Source organism: Electrona antarctica (assembly GCF_951216825.1).
Source record: "Electrona antarctica genome assembly, chromosome: 5".
NCBI classification, from domain to species: domain Eukaryota; kingdom Metazoa; phylum Chordata; class Actinopteri; order Myctophiformes; family Myctophidae; genus Electrona; species Electrona antarctica.
Genome location: NC_136810.1, coordinates 20,579,381 through 20,596,824, shown reverse-complemented (window position 1 = coordinate 20,596,824; position 17,444 = coordinate 20,579,381).

Here is a 17,444-nt window from a genome sequence, read left to right as displayed (position 1 = left end):
TTATGTTAGCCACATGTTATTACGTTTGGTCAGTTTTCATAAATGATTTCACTGGCAATAGGATGAATGTTGTAGTACAATACATTTTTCACTTTGCATTGTTATGAACCAGGGGAAGGGCTAAACGCTATCATTGAAGCAGAATTGAATGTTATTTAGGTAGGCCTAGTAGTTTAACTACTACCATTGAATTTTGTTATGTAGGCCTACCGGTACACTAAATGCAACAGACTATAACAAACTTGAACCAATGACTTAAACTGGAAAACAAAAAGTTGAGCATATTTTAAATAATGTAACGTCAATACACTATGACTAGGGGGGAGTGTATTGTGTGGGGGCTGTTGACCTTCAGTTTCAGTGTCCCATATAGGTCCCACCCACCACTTATGTCTATTGTTGCTGTGTCCCACCCAGAGGTCCCACCCCCCACTCTGATTGGGCCACCATACACCCTCTGTGAGTATTTAGCAGGAGTCTGTCTTGTGTGGTGTCACAATAATCTGCTTTAAGAATTGATCTCTCGCTTCTTCTGGACTTCTGGACTGGATCAGGACTGTAAAGTTGAAACAGCTGTGACTGCACCGGGGAACATTCCAGAGGAGGAAGTGCTACTAGCTCACAAAATGGCTTCCTGGAAAAGACAAGAAAAGGAGCTCACCTGTTCTGTGTGCCGTGACATCTTTAAACATCCTGTTATCCTGTCATGTAGCCACACCTTCTGCAAAGCCTGTCTGAAGCAATGGTGCAAAGGAAACCCAACATGTCCTGTTTGCAAAACAAACACCTCCCAGGATGAACCTACTACCAACTTGGCTTTGAAGAACCTGTGTGAGAACTTCGTAGAGGAGAGAAATCACGGCTCTCTGTCAACAAGGTCTGAGATTCTCTGCACTCTGCATGGTGAGAAACTCAGCTTCCTCTGTCTGGACGATGAACAGTTAGCATGCCGTGTGTGTCAGCATTCAGAAAAACATGACGGGCATGAGTTCATTGAATTGGGCATTGAATTCTGCACAGGAGAAACTGGAGTTGTAACTAAAGTTGTAACTAACTAGATCATATAAGAAATGGTTATATTTCTGATTTATTTCCCCATGTTGTGTTTTTGTTGAAAACCATTTTGAACTGTGCGAAGGTTGCATTTAAATGACTGTGCATTTTTTAAACTTAAAGGGTGGAGGGGCTCGTTAGCACGCCCGACTCATACATATAGGCCTACTGTTATCATGTCTCACCTGCACCTGAACGACAGTCGTTAAGGTTACCTTTTTGCTGGACTTTGAAACTAACCCTATGGGACACTAGTTTTTGCTGCTAGTATTGAAGTAGCATTGTATATATATTTTTGTTCAACTTTTTTTGCTGCTAGTATTGAAGTAGCGTTGTATTTTTTTTTGTGTTCAACTATTTTTTAAAGTGGCATCTGTATATATTATTTCTCTCAAATAAATGGTTACATTGCTACAGTTGATCTGTTGTTGTTGTTCTTGTTGTAGTAACGACCCAGCACACTCAAACAAAAGAGGATGAAGACCCCCTTGGGCCCCCTCCACTCTCACTATAACTAGACACATACCCCCCCCCCCTCTCTCTCTGTTTAAAAGTACAGGAAAAATCCAAAGTACATGTACAAATATAGTACAGGTAAAAATCTCTCTCTCTCTCTCCTACTTTATCTGTAGGCCTATATTTTTGGTCAACTTTTTTCTGAGATGTGCATACTTCCCTTTTGGATTCTATCTCAGCTGTTATGTTAGCAGTTGATCTGTTGTTGTTGTTCTTGTTGTAGTAACGACCCAGCACACTCAAACAAAAGAGGATGATGACCCCCTTGGGCCCCCTCCACTCTCACTATAACTAGACACATACCCCCCCCCCCCTCTCTCTCTGTTTAAAAGTACAGGAAAAATCCAAAGTACATGTACAAATATAGTACAGGTAAAAATCTCTCTCTCTCTCCTACTTTATCTGTAGGCCTATATTTTTGGTCAACTTTTTTCTGAGATGTGCATGCTTCCCTTTTGGATTCTATCTCAGCTGTTATGTTAGCCACATGTTATTACGTTTGGTCAGTTTTCATAAATGATTTCACTGGCAATAGCATGAATATTGTAGTACAATACATTTTTCACTTTGCATTGTTATGAACCAGGGGAAGGGCTAAACGCTATCATTGAAGCAGAAGTGAATGTTATTTAGGTAGGCCCAGTAGTTTAACTACTACCATTGAATTTTGTTATGTAGGCCTACCGGTACACTAAATGCAACAGACTATAACAAACTTGAACCAATGACTTAAACTGGAAAACAAAAAGTTGAGCATATTTTAAATAATGTAACGTCAATACACTATGACTAGGGGGGAGTGTATTGTGTGGGGGCTGTTGACCTTCAGTTTCAGTGTCCCATATAGGTCCCACCCACCACTTATGTCTATTGTTGCTGTGTCCCACCCCCCACTCTGATTGGGCCACCATACACCCTCTGTGAGTATTTAGCAGGAGTCTGTCTTGTGTGGTGTCACAATAATCTGCTTTAAGAATTGATCTCTCGCTTCTTCTGGACTTCTGGACTGGATCAGGACTGTAAAGTTGAAACAGCTGTGACTGCACCGGGGAACATTCCAGAGGAGGAAGTGCTACTAGCTCACAAAATGGCTTCCTGGAAAAGACAAGAAAAGGAGCTCACCTGTTCTGTGTGCCGTGACATCTTTAAACATCCTGTTATCCTGTCATGTAGCCACAGCTTCTGCAAAGCCTGTCTGAAGCAATGGTGCAAAGGAAACCCAACATGTCCTGTTTGCAAAACAAACACCTCCCAGGATGAACCTACTACCAACTTGGCTTTGAAGAACCTGTGTGAGAACTTCGTAGAGGAGAGAAATCACGGCTCTCTGTCAACAAGGTCTGAGATTCTCTGCACTCTGCATGGTGAGAAACTCAGCTTCCTCTGTCTGGACGATGAACAGTTAGCATGCCGTGTGTGTCAGCATTCAGAAAAACATGACGGGCATGAGTTCATTGAATTGGGCATTGAATTCTGCACAGGAGAAACTGGAGTTGTAACTAAAGTTGTAACTAACTAGATCATATAAGAAATGGTTATATTTCTGATTTATTTCCCCATGTTGTGTTTTTGTTGAAAACCATTTTGAACTGTGCGAAGGTTGCATTTAAATGACTGTGCATTTTTTAAACTTAAAGGGTGGAGGGGCTCGTTAGCACGCCCGACTCATACATATAGGCCTACTGTTATCATGTCTCACCTGCACCTGAACGACAGTCGTTAAGGTTACCTTTTTGCTGGACTTTGAAACTAACCCTATGGGACACTAGTTTTTGCTGCTAGTATTGAAGTAGCATTGTATATATATTTTTGTTCAACTTTTTTTGCTGCTAGTATTGAAGTAGCGTTGTATTTTTTTTGTGTTCAACTATTTTTTAAAGTGGCATCTGTATATATTATTTCTCTCAAATAAATGGTTACATTGCTACAGTTGATCTGTTGTTGTTGTTCTTGTTGTAGTAACGACCCAGCACACTCAAACAAAAGAGGATGAAGACCCCCTTGGGCCCCCTCCACTCTCACTATAACTAGACACATACCCCCCCCCCCCCTCTCTCTCTGTTTAAAAGTACAGGAAAAATCCAAAGTACATGTACAAATATAGTACAGGTAAAAATCTCTCTCTCTCTCTCCTACTTTATCTGTAGGCCTATATTTTTGGTCAACTTTTTTCTGAGATGTGCATACTTCCCTTTTGGATTCTATCTCAGCTGTTATGTTAGCAGTTGATCTGTTGTTGTTGTTCTTGTTGTAGTAACGACCCAGCACACTCAAACAAAAGAGGATGATGACCCCCTTGGGCCCCCTCCACTCTCACTATAACTAGACACATACCCCCCCCCCCCTCTCTCTCTGTTTAAAAGTACAGGAAAAATCCAAAGTACATGTACAAATATAGTACAGGTAAAAATCTCTCTCTCTCTCTCCTACTTTATCTGTAGGCCTATATTTTTGGTCAACTTTTTCCTGAGATGTGCATGCTTCCCTTTTGGATTCTATCTCAGCTGTTATGTTAGCCACATGTTATTACGTTTGGTCAGTTTTCATAAATGATTTCACTGGCAATAGGATGAATGTTGTAGTACAATACATTTTTCACTTTGCATTGTTATGAACCAGGGGAAGGGCTAAACGCTATCATTGAAGCAGAATTGAATGTTATTTAGGTAGGCCTAGTAGTTTAACTACTACCATTGAATTTTGTTATGTAGGCCTACCGGTACACTAAATGCAACAGACTATAACAAACTTGAACCAATGACTTAAACTGGAAAACAAAAAGTTGAGCATATTTTAAATAATGTAACGTCAATACACTATGACTAGGGGGGAGTGTATTGTGTGGGGGCTGTTGACCTTCAGTTTCAGTGTCCCATATAGGTCCCACCCACCACTTATGTCTATTGTTGCTGTGTCCCACCCAGAGGTCCCACCCCCCACTCTGATTGGGCCACCATACACCCTCTGTGAGTATTTAGCAGGAGTCCGTCTTGTGTGGTGTCACAATAATCTGCTTTAAGAATTGATCTCTCGCTTCTTCTGGACTTCTGGACTGGATCAGGACTGTAAAGTTGAAACAGCTGTGACTGCACCGGGGAACATTCCAGAGGAGGAAGTGCTACTAGCTCACAAAATGGCTTCCTGGAAAAGACAAGAAAAGGAGCTCACCTGTTCTGTGTGCCGTGACATCTTTAAACATCCTGTTATCCTGTCATGTAGCCACAGCTTCTGCAAAGCCTGTCTGAAGCAATGGTGCAAAGGAAACCCAACATGTCCTGTTTGCAAAACAAACACCTCCCAGGATGAACCTACTACCAACTTGGCTTTGAAGAACCTGTGTGAGAACTTCGTAGAGGAGAGAAATCACGGCTCTCTGTCAACAAGGTCTGAGATTCTCTGCACTCTGCATGGTGAGAAACTCAGCTTCCTCTGTCTGGACGATGAACAGTTAGCATGCCGTGTGTGTCAGCATTCAGAAAAACATGACGGGCATGAGTTCATTGAATTGGGCATTGAATTCTGCACAGGAGAAACTGGAGTTGTAACTAAAGTTGTAACTAACTAGATCATATAAGAAATGGTTATATTTCTGATTTATTTCCCCATGTTGTGTTTTTGTTGAAAACCATTTTGAACTGTGCGAAGGTTGCATTTAAATGACTGTGCATTTTTTAAACTTAAAGGGTGGAGGGGCTCGTTAGCACGCCCGACTCATACATATAGGCCTACTGTTATCATGTCTCACCTGCACCTGAACGACAGTCGTTAAGGTTACCTTTTTGCTGGACTTTGAAACTAACCCTATGGGACACTAGTTTTTGCTGCTAGTATTGAAGTAGCATTGTATATATATTTTTGTTCAACTTTTTTTGCTGCTAGTATTGAAGTAGCGTTGTATTTTTTTTGTGTTCAACTATTTTTTAAAGTGGCATCTGTATATATTATTTCTCTCAAATAAATGGTTACATTGCTACAGTTGATCTGTTGTTGTTGTTCTTGTTGTAGTAACGACCCAGCACACTCAAACAAAAGAGGATGAAGACCCCCTTGGGCCCCCTCCACTCTCACTATAACTAGACACATACCCCCCCCCCCCCCCCCCCCTCTCTCTCTGTTTAAAAGTACAGGAAAAATCCAAAGTACATGTACAAATATAGTACAGGTAAAAATCTCTCTCTCTCTCTCCTACTTTATCTGTAGGCCTATATTTTTGGTCAACTTTTTCCTGAGATGTGCATGCTTCCCTTTTGGATTCTATCTCAGCTGTTATGTTAGCCACATGTTATTACGTTTGGTCAGTTTTCATAAATGATTTCACTGGCAATAGGATGAATGTTGTAGTACAATACATTTTTCACTTTGCATTGTTATGAACCAGGGGAAGGGCTAAACGCTATCATTGAAGCAGAAGTGAATGTTATTTAGGTAGGCCTAGTAGTTTAACTACTACCATTGAATTTTGTTATGTAGGCCTACCGGTACACTAAATGCAACAGACTATAACAAACTTGAACCAATGACTTAAACTGGAAAACAAAAAGTTGAGCATATTTTAAATAATGTAACGTCAATACACTATGACTAGCGGGGAGTGTATTGTGTGGGGGCTGTTGACCTTCAGTTTCAGTGTCCCATATAGGTCCCACCCACCACTTATGTCTATTGTTGCTGTGTCCCACCCAGAGGTCCCACCCCCCACTCTGATTGGGCCACCATACACCCTCTGTGAGTATTTAGCAGGAGTCTGTCTTGTGTGGTGTCACAATAATCTGCTTTAATAATTGATCTCTCGCTTCTTCTGGACTTCTGGACTGGATCAGGACTGTAAAGTTGAAACAGCTGTGACTGCACCGGGGAACATTCCAGAGGAGGAAGTGCTACTAGCTCACAAAATGGCTTCCTGGAAAAGACAAGAAAAGGAGCTCACCTGTTCTGTGTGCCGTGACATCTTTAAACATCCTGTTATCCTGTCATGTAGCCACAGCTTCTGCAAAGCCTGTCTGAAGCAATGGTGCAAAGGAAACCCAACATGTCCTGTTTGCAAAACAAACACCTCCCAGGATGAACCTACTACCAACTTGGCTTTGAAGAACCTGTGTGAGAACTTCGTAGAGGAGAGAAATCACGGCTCTCTGTCAACAAGGTCTGAGATTCTCTGCACTCTGCATGGTGAGAAACTCAGCTTCCTCTGTCTGGACGATGAACAGTTAGCATGCCGTGTGTGTCAGCATTCAGAAAAACATGACGGGCATGAGTTCATTGAATTGGGCATTGAATTCTGCACAGGAGAAACTGGAGTTGTAACTAAAGTTGTAACTAACTAGATCATATAAGAAATGGTTATATTTCTGATTTATTTCCCCATGTTGTGTTTTTGTTGAAAACCATTTTGAACTGTGCGAAGGTTGCATTTAAATGACTGTGCATTTTTTAAACTTAAAGGGTGGAGGGGCTCGTTAGCACGCCCGACTCATACATATAGGCCTACTGTTATCATGTCTCACCTGCACCTGAACGACAGTCGTTAAGGTTACCTTTTTGCTGGACTTTGAAACTAACCCTATGGGACACTAGTTTTTGCTGCTAGTATTGAAGTAGCATTGTATATATATTTTTGTTCAACTTTTTTTGCTGCTAGTATTGAAGTAGCGTTGTATTTTTTTTTTGTTCAACTATTTTTTAAAGTGGCATCTGTATATATTATTTCTCTCAAATAAATGGTTACATTGCTACAGTTGATCTGTTGTTGTTGTTCTTGTTGTAGTAACGACCCAGCACACTCAAACAAAAGAGGATGATGACCCCCCTTGGGCCCCCTCCACTCTCACTATAACTAGACACATACCCCCCCCCCCCTCTCTCTCTGTTTAAAAGTACAGGAAAAATCCAAAGTACATGTTCAAATATAGTACAGGTAAAAATCTCTCTCTCTCTCCTACTTTATCTGTAGGCCTATATTTTTGGTCAACTTTTTTCTGAGATGTGCATGCTTCCCTTTTGGATTCTATCTCAGCTGTTATGTTAGCCACATGTTATTACGTTTGGTCAGTTTTCATAAATGATTTCACTGGCAATAGCATGAATATTGTAGTACAATACATTTTTCACTTTGCATTGTTATGAACCAGGGGAAGGGCTAAACGCTATCATTGAAGCAGAAGTGAATGTTATTTAGGTAGGCCTAGTAGTTTAACTACTACCATTGAATTTTGTTATGTAGGCCTACCGGTACACTAAATGCAACAGACTATAACAAACTTGAACCAATGACTTAAACTGGAAAACAAAAAGTTGAGCATATTTTAAATAATGTAACGTCAATACACTATGACTAGGGGGGAGTGTATTGTGTGGGGGCTGTTGACCTTCAGTTTCAGTGTCCCATATAGGTCCCACCCACCACTTATGTCTATTGTTGCTGTGTCCCACCCAGAGGTCCCACCCCCCACTCTGATTGGGCCACCATACACCCTCTGTGAGTATTTAGCAGGAGTCTGTCTTGTGTGGTGTCACAATAATCTGCTTTAATAATTGATCTCTCGCTTCTTCTGGACTTCTGGACTGGATCAGGACTGTAAAGTTGAAACAGCTGTGACTGCACCGGGGAACATTCCAGAGGAGGAAGTGCTACTAGCTCACAAAATGGCTTCCTGGAAAAGACAAGAAAAGGAGCTCACCTGTTCTGTGTGCCGTGACATCTTTAAACATCCTGTTATCCTGTCATGTAGCCACAGCTTCTGCAAAGCCTGTCTGAAGCAATGGTGCAAAGGAAACCCAACATGTCCTGTTTGCAAAACAAACACCTCCCAGGATGAACCTACTACCAACTTGGCTTTGAAGAACCTGTGTGAGAACTTCGTAGAGGAGAGAAATCACGGCTCTCTGTCAACAAGGTCTGAGATTCTCTGCACTCTGCATGGTGAGAAACTCAGCTTCCTCTGTCTGGACGATGAACAGTTAGCATGCCGTGTGTGTCAGCATTCAGAAAAACATGACGGGCATGAGTTCATTGAATTGGGCATTGAATTCTGCACAGGAGAAACTGGAGTTGTAACTAAAGTTGTAACTAACTAGATCATATAAGAAATGGTTATATTTCTGATTTATTTCCCCATGTTGTGTTTTTGTTGAAAACCATTTTGAACTGTGCGAAGGTTGCATTTAAATGACTGTGCATTTTTTAAACTTAAAGGGTGGAGGGGCTCGTTAGCACGCCCGACTCATACATATAGGCCTACTGTTATCATGTCTCACCTGCACCTGAACGACAGTCGTTAAGGTTACCTTTTTGCTGGACTTTGAAACTAACCCTATGGGACACTAGTTTTTGCTGCTAGTATTGAAGTAGCATTGTATATATATTTTTGTTCAACTTTTTTTGCTGCTAGTATTGAAGTAGCGTTGTATTTTTTTTTTGTTCAACTATTTTTTAAAGTGGCATCTGTATATATTATTTCTCTCAAATAAATGGTTACATTGCTACAGTTGATCTGTTGTTGTTGTTCTTGTTGTAGTAACGACCCAGCACACTCAAACAAAAGAGGATGATGACCCCCCTTGGGCCCCCTCCACTCTCACTATAACTAGACACATACCCCCCCCCCCTCTCTCTCTGTTTAAAAGTACAGGAAAAATCCAAAGTACATGTTCAAATATAGTACAGGTAAAAATCTCTCTCTCTCTCCTACTTTATCTGTAGGCCTATATTTTTGGTCAACTTTTTTCTGAGATGTGCATGCTTCCCTTTTGGATTCTATCTCAGCTGTTATGTTAGCCACATGTTATTACGTTTGGTCAGTTTTCATAAATGATTTCACTGGCAATAGCATGAATATTGTAGTACAATACATTTTTCACTTTGCATTGTTATGAACCAGGGGAAGGGCTAAACGCTATCATTGAAGCAGAAGTGAATGTTATTTAGGTAGGCCTAGTAGTTTAACTACTACCATTGAATTTTGTTATGTAGGCCTACCGGTACACTAAATGCAACAGACTATAACAAACTTGAACCAATGACTTAAACTGGAAAACAAAAAGTTGAGCATATTTTAAATAATGTAACGTCAATACACTATGACTAGGGGGGAGTGTATTGTGTGGGGGCTGTTGACCTTCAGTTTCAGTGTCCCATATAGGTCCCACCCACCACTTATGTCTATTGTTGCTGTGTCCCACCCAGAGGTCCCACCCCCCACTCTGATTGGGCCACCATACACCCTCTGTGAGTATTTAGCAGGAGTCTGTCTTGTGTGGTGTCACAATAATCTGCTTTAAGAATTGATCTCTCGCTTCTTCTGGACTTCTGGACTGGATCAGGACTGTAAAGTTGAAACAGCTGTGACTGCACCGGGGAACATTCCAGAGGAGGAAGTGCTACTAGCTCACAAAATGGCTTCCTGGAAAAGACAAGAAAAGGAGCTCACCTGTTCTGTGTGCCGTGACATCTTTAAACATCCTGTTATCCTGTCATGTAGCCACAGCTTCTGCAAAGCCTGTCTGAAGCAATGGTGCAAAGGAAACCCAACATGTCCTGTTTGCAAAACAAACACCTCCCAGGATGAACCTACTACCAACTTGGCTTTGAAGAACCTGTGTGAGAACTTCGTAGAGGAGAGAAATCACGGCTCTCTGTCAACAAGGTCTGAGATTCTCTGCACTCTGCATGGTGAGAAACTCAGCTTCCTCTGTCTGGACGATGAACAGTTAGCATGCCGTGTGTGTCAGCATTCAGAAAAACATGACGGGCATGAGTTCATTGAATTGGGCATTGAATTCTGCACAGGAGAAACTGGAGTTGTAACTAAAGTTGTAACTAACTAGATCATATAAGAAATGGTTATATTTCTGATTTATTTCCCCATGTTGTGTTTTTGTTGAAAACCATTTTGAACTGTGCGAAGGTTGCATTTAAATGACTGTGCATTTTTTAAACTTAAAGGGTGGAGGGGCTCGTTAGCACGCCCGACTCATACATATAGGCCTACTGTTATCATGTCTCACCTGCACCTGAACGACAGTCGTTAAGGTTACCTTTTTGCTGGACTTTGAAACTAACCCTATGGGACACTAGTTTTTGCTGCTAGTATTGAAGTAGCATTGTATATATATTTTTGTTCAACTTTTTTTGCTGCTAGTATTGAAGTAGCGTTGTATTTTTTTTTGTTTTCAACTATTTTTTAAAGTGGCATCTGTATATATTATTTCTCTCAAATAAATGGTTACATTGCTACAGTTGATCTGTTGTTGTTGTTCTTGTTGTAGTAACGACCCAGCACACTCAAACAAAAGAGGATGATGACCCCCCTTGGGCCCCCTCCACTCTCACTATAACTAGACACATACCCCCCCCCCCTCTCTCTCTGTTTAAAAGTACAGGAAAAATCCAAAGTACATGTTCAAATATAGTACAGGTAAAAATCTCTCTCTCTCTCCTACTTTATCTGTAGGCCTATATTTTTGGTCAACTTTTTTCTGAGATGTGCATGCTTCCCTTTTGGATTCTATCTCAGCTGTTATGTTAGCCACATGTTATTACGTTTGGTCAGTTTTCATAAATGATTTCACTGGCAATAGCATGAATATTGTAGTACAATACATTTTTCACTTTGCATTGTTATGAACCAGGGGAAGGGCTAAACGCTATCATTGAAGCAGAAGTGAATGTTATTTAGGTAGGCCTAGTAGTTTAACTACTACCATTGAATTTTGTTATGTAGGCCTACCGGTACACTAAATGCAACAGACTATAACAAACTTGAACCAATGACTTAAACTGGAAAACAAAAAGTTGAGCATATTTTAAATAATGTAACGTCAATACACTATGACTAGGGGGGAGTGTATTGTGTGGGGGCTGTTGACCTTCAGTTTCAGTGTCCCATATAGGTCCCACCCACCACTTATGTCTATTGTTGCTGTGTCCCACCCAGAGGTCCCACCCCCCCACTCTGATTGGGCCACCATACACCCTCTGTGAGTATTTAGCAGGAGTCTGTCTTGTGTGGTGTCACAATAATCTGCTTTAAGAATTGATCTCTCGCTTCTTCTGGACTTCTGGACTGGATCAGGACTGTAAAGTTGAAACAGCTGTGACTGCACCGGGGAACATTCCAGAGGAGGAAGTGCTACTAGCTCACAAAATGGCTTCCTGGAAAAGACAAGAAAAGGAGCTCACCTGTTCTGTGTGCCGTGACATCTTTAAACATCCTGTTATCCTGTCATGTAGCCACAGCTTCTGCAAAGCCTGTCTGAAGCAATGGTGCAAAGGAAACCCAACATGTCCTGTTTGCAAAACAAACACCTCCCAGGATGAACCTACTACCAACTTGGCTTTGAAGAACCTGTGTGAGAACTTCGTAGAGGAGAGAAGTCACGGCTCTCTGTCAACAAGGTCTGAGATTCTCTGCACTCTGCATGGTGAGAAACTCAGCTTCCTCTGTCTGGACGATGAACAGTTAGCATGCCGTGTGTGTCAGCATTCAGAAAAACATGACGGGCATGAGTTCATTGAATTGGGCATTGAATTCTGCACAGGAGAAACTGGAGTTGTAACTAAAGTTGTAACTAACTAGATCATATAAGAAATGGTTATATTTCTGATTTATTTCCCCATTTTGTGTTTTTGTTGAAAACCATTTTGAACTGTGCCAAGGTTGCATTTAAATGACTGCATTTTTTAAACTTAATGGGTGGAGGGGCTCGTTAGCACGCCCGACTCATACATATAGGCCTACTGTTATGTCTCACCTGCACCTGAACGACAGTCGTTAAGGTTACCTTTTTGCTGGACTTTGAAACTAACCCTATGGGACACTAGTTTTTGCTGCTAGTATTGAAGTAGCATTGTATATATATTTGTGTTCAACTTTTTTTGCTGCTAGTATTGAAGTAGCGTTGTATTTTTTTTTTGTTCAACTATTTTTTAAAGTGGCATCTGTATATATTATTTCTCTCAAATAAATGGTTACATTGCTACAGTTGATCTGTTGTTGTTGTTCTTGTTGTAGTAACGACCCAGCACACTCAAACAAAAGAGGATGATGACCCCCCTTGGGCCCCCTCCACTCTCACTATAACTAGACACATACCCCCCCCCCCTCTCTCTCTGTTTAAAAGTACAGGAAAAATCCAAAGTACATGTACAAATATAGTACAGGTAAAAATCTCTCTCTCTCTCTCTCTCCTACTTTATCTGTAGGCCTATATTTTTGGTCAACTTTTTTCTGAGATGTGCATGCTTCCCTTTTGGATTCTATCTCAGCTGTTATGTTAGCCACATGTTATTACGTTTGGTCAGTTTTCATAAATGATTTCACTGGCAATAGGATGAATATTGTAGTACAATACATTATTCACTTTTCATTGTTATGAACCAGGGGAAGGGCTAAACGCTATCATTGAAGCAGAAGTGAATGTTATTTAGGTAGGCCTAGTAGTTTAACTACTACCATTGAATTTTGTTATGTAGGCCTACCGGTACACTAAATGCAACAGACTATAACAAACTTGAACCAATGACTTAAACTGGAAAACAAAAAGTTGAGCATATTTTAAATAATGTAACGTCAATACACTATGACTAGGGGGGAGTGTATTGTGTGGGGGCTGTTGACCTTCAGTTTCAGTGTCCCATATAGGTCCCACCCACCACTTATGTCTATTGTTGCTGTGTCCCACCCAGAGGTCCCACCCCCCACTCTGATTGGGCCACCATACACCCTCTGTGAGTATTTAGCAGGAGTCTGTCTTGTGTGGTGTCACAATAATCTGCTTTAAGAATTGATCTCTCGCTTCTTCTGGACTTCTGGACTGGATCAGGACTGTAAAGTTGAAACAGCTGTGACTGCACCGGGGAACATTCCAGAGGAGGAAGTGCTACTAGCTCACAAAATGGCTTCCTGGAAAAGACAAGAAAAGGAGCTCACCTGTTCTGTGTGCCGTGACATCTTTAAACATCCTGTTATCCTGTCATGTAGCCACAGCTTCTGCAAAGCCTGTCTGAAGCAATGGTGCAAAGGAAACCCAACATGTCCTGTTTGCAAAACAAACACCTCCCAGGATGAACCTACTACCAACTTGGCTTTGAAGAACCTGTGTGAGAACTTCGTAGAGGAGAGAAGTCACGGCTCTCTGTCAACAAGGTCTGAGATTCTCTGCACTCTGCATGGTGAGAAACTCAGCTTCCTCTGTCTGGACGATGAACAGTTAGCATGCCGTGTGTGTCAGCATTCAGAAAAACATGACGGGCATGAGTTCATTGAATTGGGCATTGAATTCTGCACAGGAGAAACTGGAGGATATTAATAAAGTTGTAACTAACTAGATCATATAAGAAATGGTTATATTTCTGATTTATTTCCCCATTTTGAGTTTTTGTTGAAAACCATTTTGAACTGTGCGAAGGTTGCATTTTAAATGACTGTGCATTTTTTAAACTTAAAGGGTGGAGGGGCTCGTTAGCACGCCCGACTCATACATATAGGCCTACTGTTATCATGTCTCACCTGCACCTGAACGACAGTCGTTAAGGTTACCCTTTTGCTGGACTTTGAAACTAACCCTATGGGACACTAGTTTTTGCTGCTAGTATTGAAGTAGCATTGTATATATATTTTTGTTCAACTTTTTTTGCTGCTAGTATTGAAGTAGCGTTGTATTTTTTTTTTGTTCAACTATTTTTTAAAGTGGCATCTGTATATATTATTTCTCTCAAATAAATGGTTACATTGCTACAGTTGATCTGTTGTTGTTGTTCTTGTTGTAGTAACGACCCAGCACACTCAAACAAAAGAGGATGATGACCCCCCTTGGGCCCCCTCCACTCTCACTATAACTAGACACATACCCCCCCCCCCCTCTCTCTCTGTTTAAAAGTACAGGAAAAATCCAAAGTACATGTACAAATATAGTACAGGTAAAAATCTCTCTCTCTCTCTCCTACTTTATCTGTAGGCCTATATTTTTGGTCAACTTTTTTCTGAGATGTGCATGCTTCCCTTTTGGATTCTATCTCAGCTGTTATGTTAGCCACATGTTATTACGTTTGGTCAGTTTTCATAAATGATTTCACTGGCAATAGGATGAATATTGTAGTACAATACATTATTCACTTTTCATTGTTATGAACCAGGGGAAGGGCTAAACGCTATCATTGAAGCAGAAGTGAATGTTATTTAGGTAGGCCTAGTAGTTTAACTACTACCATTGAATTTTGTTATGTAGGCCCACCGGTACACTAAATGCAACAGACTATAACAAACTTGAACCAATGACTTAAACTGGAAAACAAAAAGTTGAGCATATTTTAAATAATGTAACGTCAATACCCTATGACTAGGGGGGAGTGTATTGTGTGGGGGCTGTTGACCTTCAGTTTCAGTGTCCCATATAGGTCCCACCCACCACTTATGTCTATTGTTGCTGTGTCCCACCCAGAGGTCCCACCCCCCACTCTGATTGGGCCACCATACACCCTCTGTGAGTATTTAGCAGGAGTCTGTCTTGTGTGGTGTCACAATAATCTGCTTTAAGAATTGATCTCTCGCTTCTTCTGGACTTCTGGACTGGATCAGGACTGTAAAGTTGAAACAGCTGTGACTGCACCGGGGAACATTCCAGAGGAGGAAGTGCTACTAGCTCACAAAATGGCTTCCTGGAAAAGACAAGAAAAGGAGCTCACCTGTTCTGTGTGCCGTGACATCTTTAAACATCCTGTTATCCTGTCATGTAGCCACAGCTTCTGCAAAGCCTGTCTGAAGCAATGGTGCAAAGGAAACCCAACATGTCCTGTTTGCAAAACAAACACCTCCCAGGATGAACCTACTACCAACTTGGCTTTGAAGAACCTGTGTGAGAACTTCGTAGAGGAGAGAAGTCACGGCTCTCTGTCAACAAGGTCTGAGATTCTCTGCACTCTGCATGGTGAGAAACTCAGCTTCCTCTGTCTGGACGATGAACAGTTAGCATGCCGTGTGTGTCAGCATTCAGAAAAACATGACGGGCATGAGTTCATTGAATTGGGCATTGAATTCTGCACAGGAGAAACTGGAGTTGTAACTAAAGTTGTAACTAACTAGATCATATAAGAAATGGTTATATTTCTGATTTATTTCCCCATTTTGTGTTTTTGTTGAAAACCATTTTGAACTGTGCCAAGGTTGCATTTAAATGACTGCATTTTTTAAACTTAATGGGTGGAGGGGCTCGTTAGCACGCCCGACTCATACATATAGGCCTACTGTTATGTCTCACCTGCACCTGAACGACAGTCGTTAAGGTTACCTTTTTGCTGGACTTTGAAACTAACCCTATGGGACACTAGTTTTTGCTGCTAGTATTGAAGTAGCATTGTATATATATTTGTGTTCAACTTTTTTTGCTGCTAGTATTGAAGTAGCGTTGTATTTTTTTTTTGTTCAACTATTTTTTAAAGTGGCATCTGTATATATTATTTCTCTCAAATAAATGGTTACATTGCTACAGTTGATCTGTTGTTGTTGTTCTTGTTGTAGTAACGACCCAGCACACTCAAACAAAAGAGGATGATGACCCCCCTTGGGCCCCCTCCACTCTCACTATAACTAGACACATACCCCCCCCCCCTCTCTCTCTGTTTAAAAGTACAGGAAAAATCCAAAGTACATGTACAAATATAGTACAGGTAAAAATCTCTCTCTCTCTCTCTCTCCTACTTTATCTGTAGGCCTATATTTTTGGTCAACTTTTTTCTGAGATGTGCATGCTTCCCTTTTGGATTCTATCTCAGCTGTTATGTTAGCCACATGTTATTACGTTTGGTCAGTTTTCATAAATGATTTCACTGGCAATAGGATGAATATTGTAGTACAATACATTATTCACTTTTCATTGTTATGAACCAGGGGAAGGGCTAAACGCTATCATTGAAGCAGAAGTGAATGTTATTTAGGTAGGCCTAGTAGTTTAACTACTACCATTGAATTTTGTTATGTAGGCCTACCGGTACACTAAATGCAACAGACTATAACAAACTTGAACCAATGACTTAAACTGGAAAACAAAAAGTTGAGCATATTTTAAATAATGTAACGTCAATACACTATGACTAGGGGGGAGTGTATTGTGTGGGGGCTGTTGACCTTCAGTTTCAGTGTCCCATATAGGTCCCACCCACCACTTATGTCTATTGTTGCTGTGTCCCACCCAGAGGTCCCACCCCCCACTCTGATTGGGCCACCATACACCCTCTGTGAGTATTTAGCAGGAGTCTGTCTTGTGTGGTGTCACAATAATCTGCTTTAAGAATTGATCTCTCGCTTCTTCTGGACTTCTGGACTGGATCAGGACTGTAAAGTTGAAACAGCTGTGACTGCACCGGGGAACATTCCAGAGGAGGAAGTGCTACTAGCTCACAAAATGGCTTCCTGGAAAAGACAAGAAAAGGAGCTCACCTGTTCTGTGTGCCGTGACATCTTTAAACATCCTGTTATCCTGTCATGTAGCCACAGCTTCTGCAAAGCCTGTCTGAAGCAATGGTGCAAAGGAAACCCAACATGTCCTGTTTGCAAAACAAACACCTCCCAGGATGAACCTACTACCAACTTGGCTTTGAAGAACCTGTGTGAGAACTTCGTAGAGGAGAGAAGTCACGGCTCTCTGTCAACAAGGTCTGAGATTCTCTGCACTCTGCATGGTGAGAAACTCAGCTTCCTCTGTCTGGACGATGAACAGTTAGCATGCCGTGTGTGTCAGCATTCAGAAAAACATGACGGGCATGAGTTCATTGAATTGGGCATTGAATTCTGCACAGGAGAAACTGGAGGATATTAATAAAGTTGTAACTAACTAGATCATATAAGAAATGGTTATATTTCTGATTTATTTCCCCATTTTGA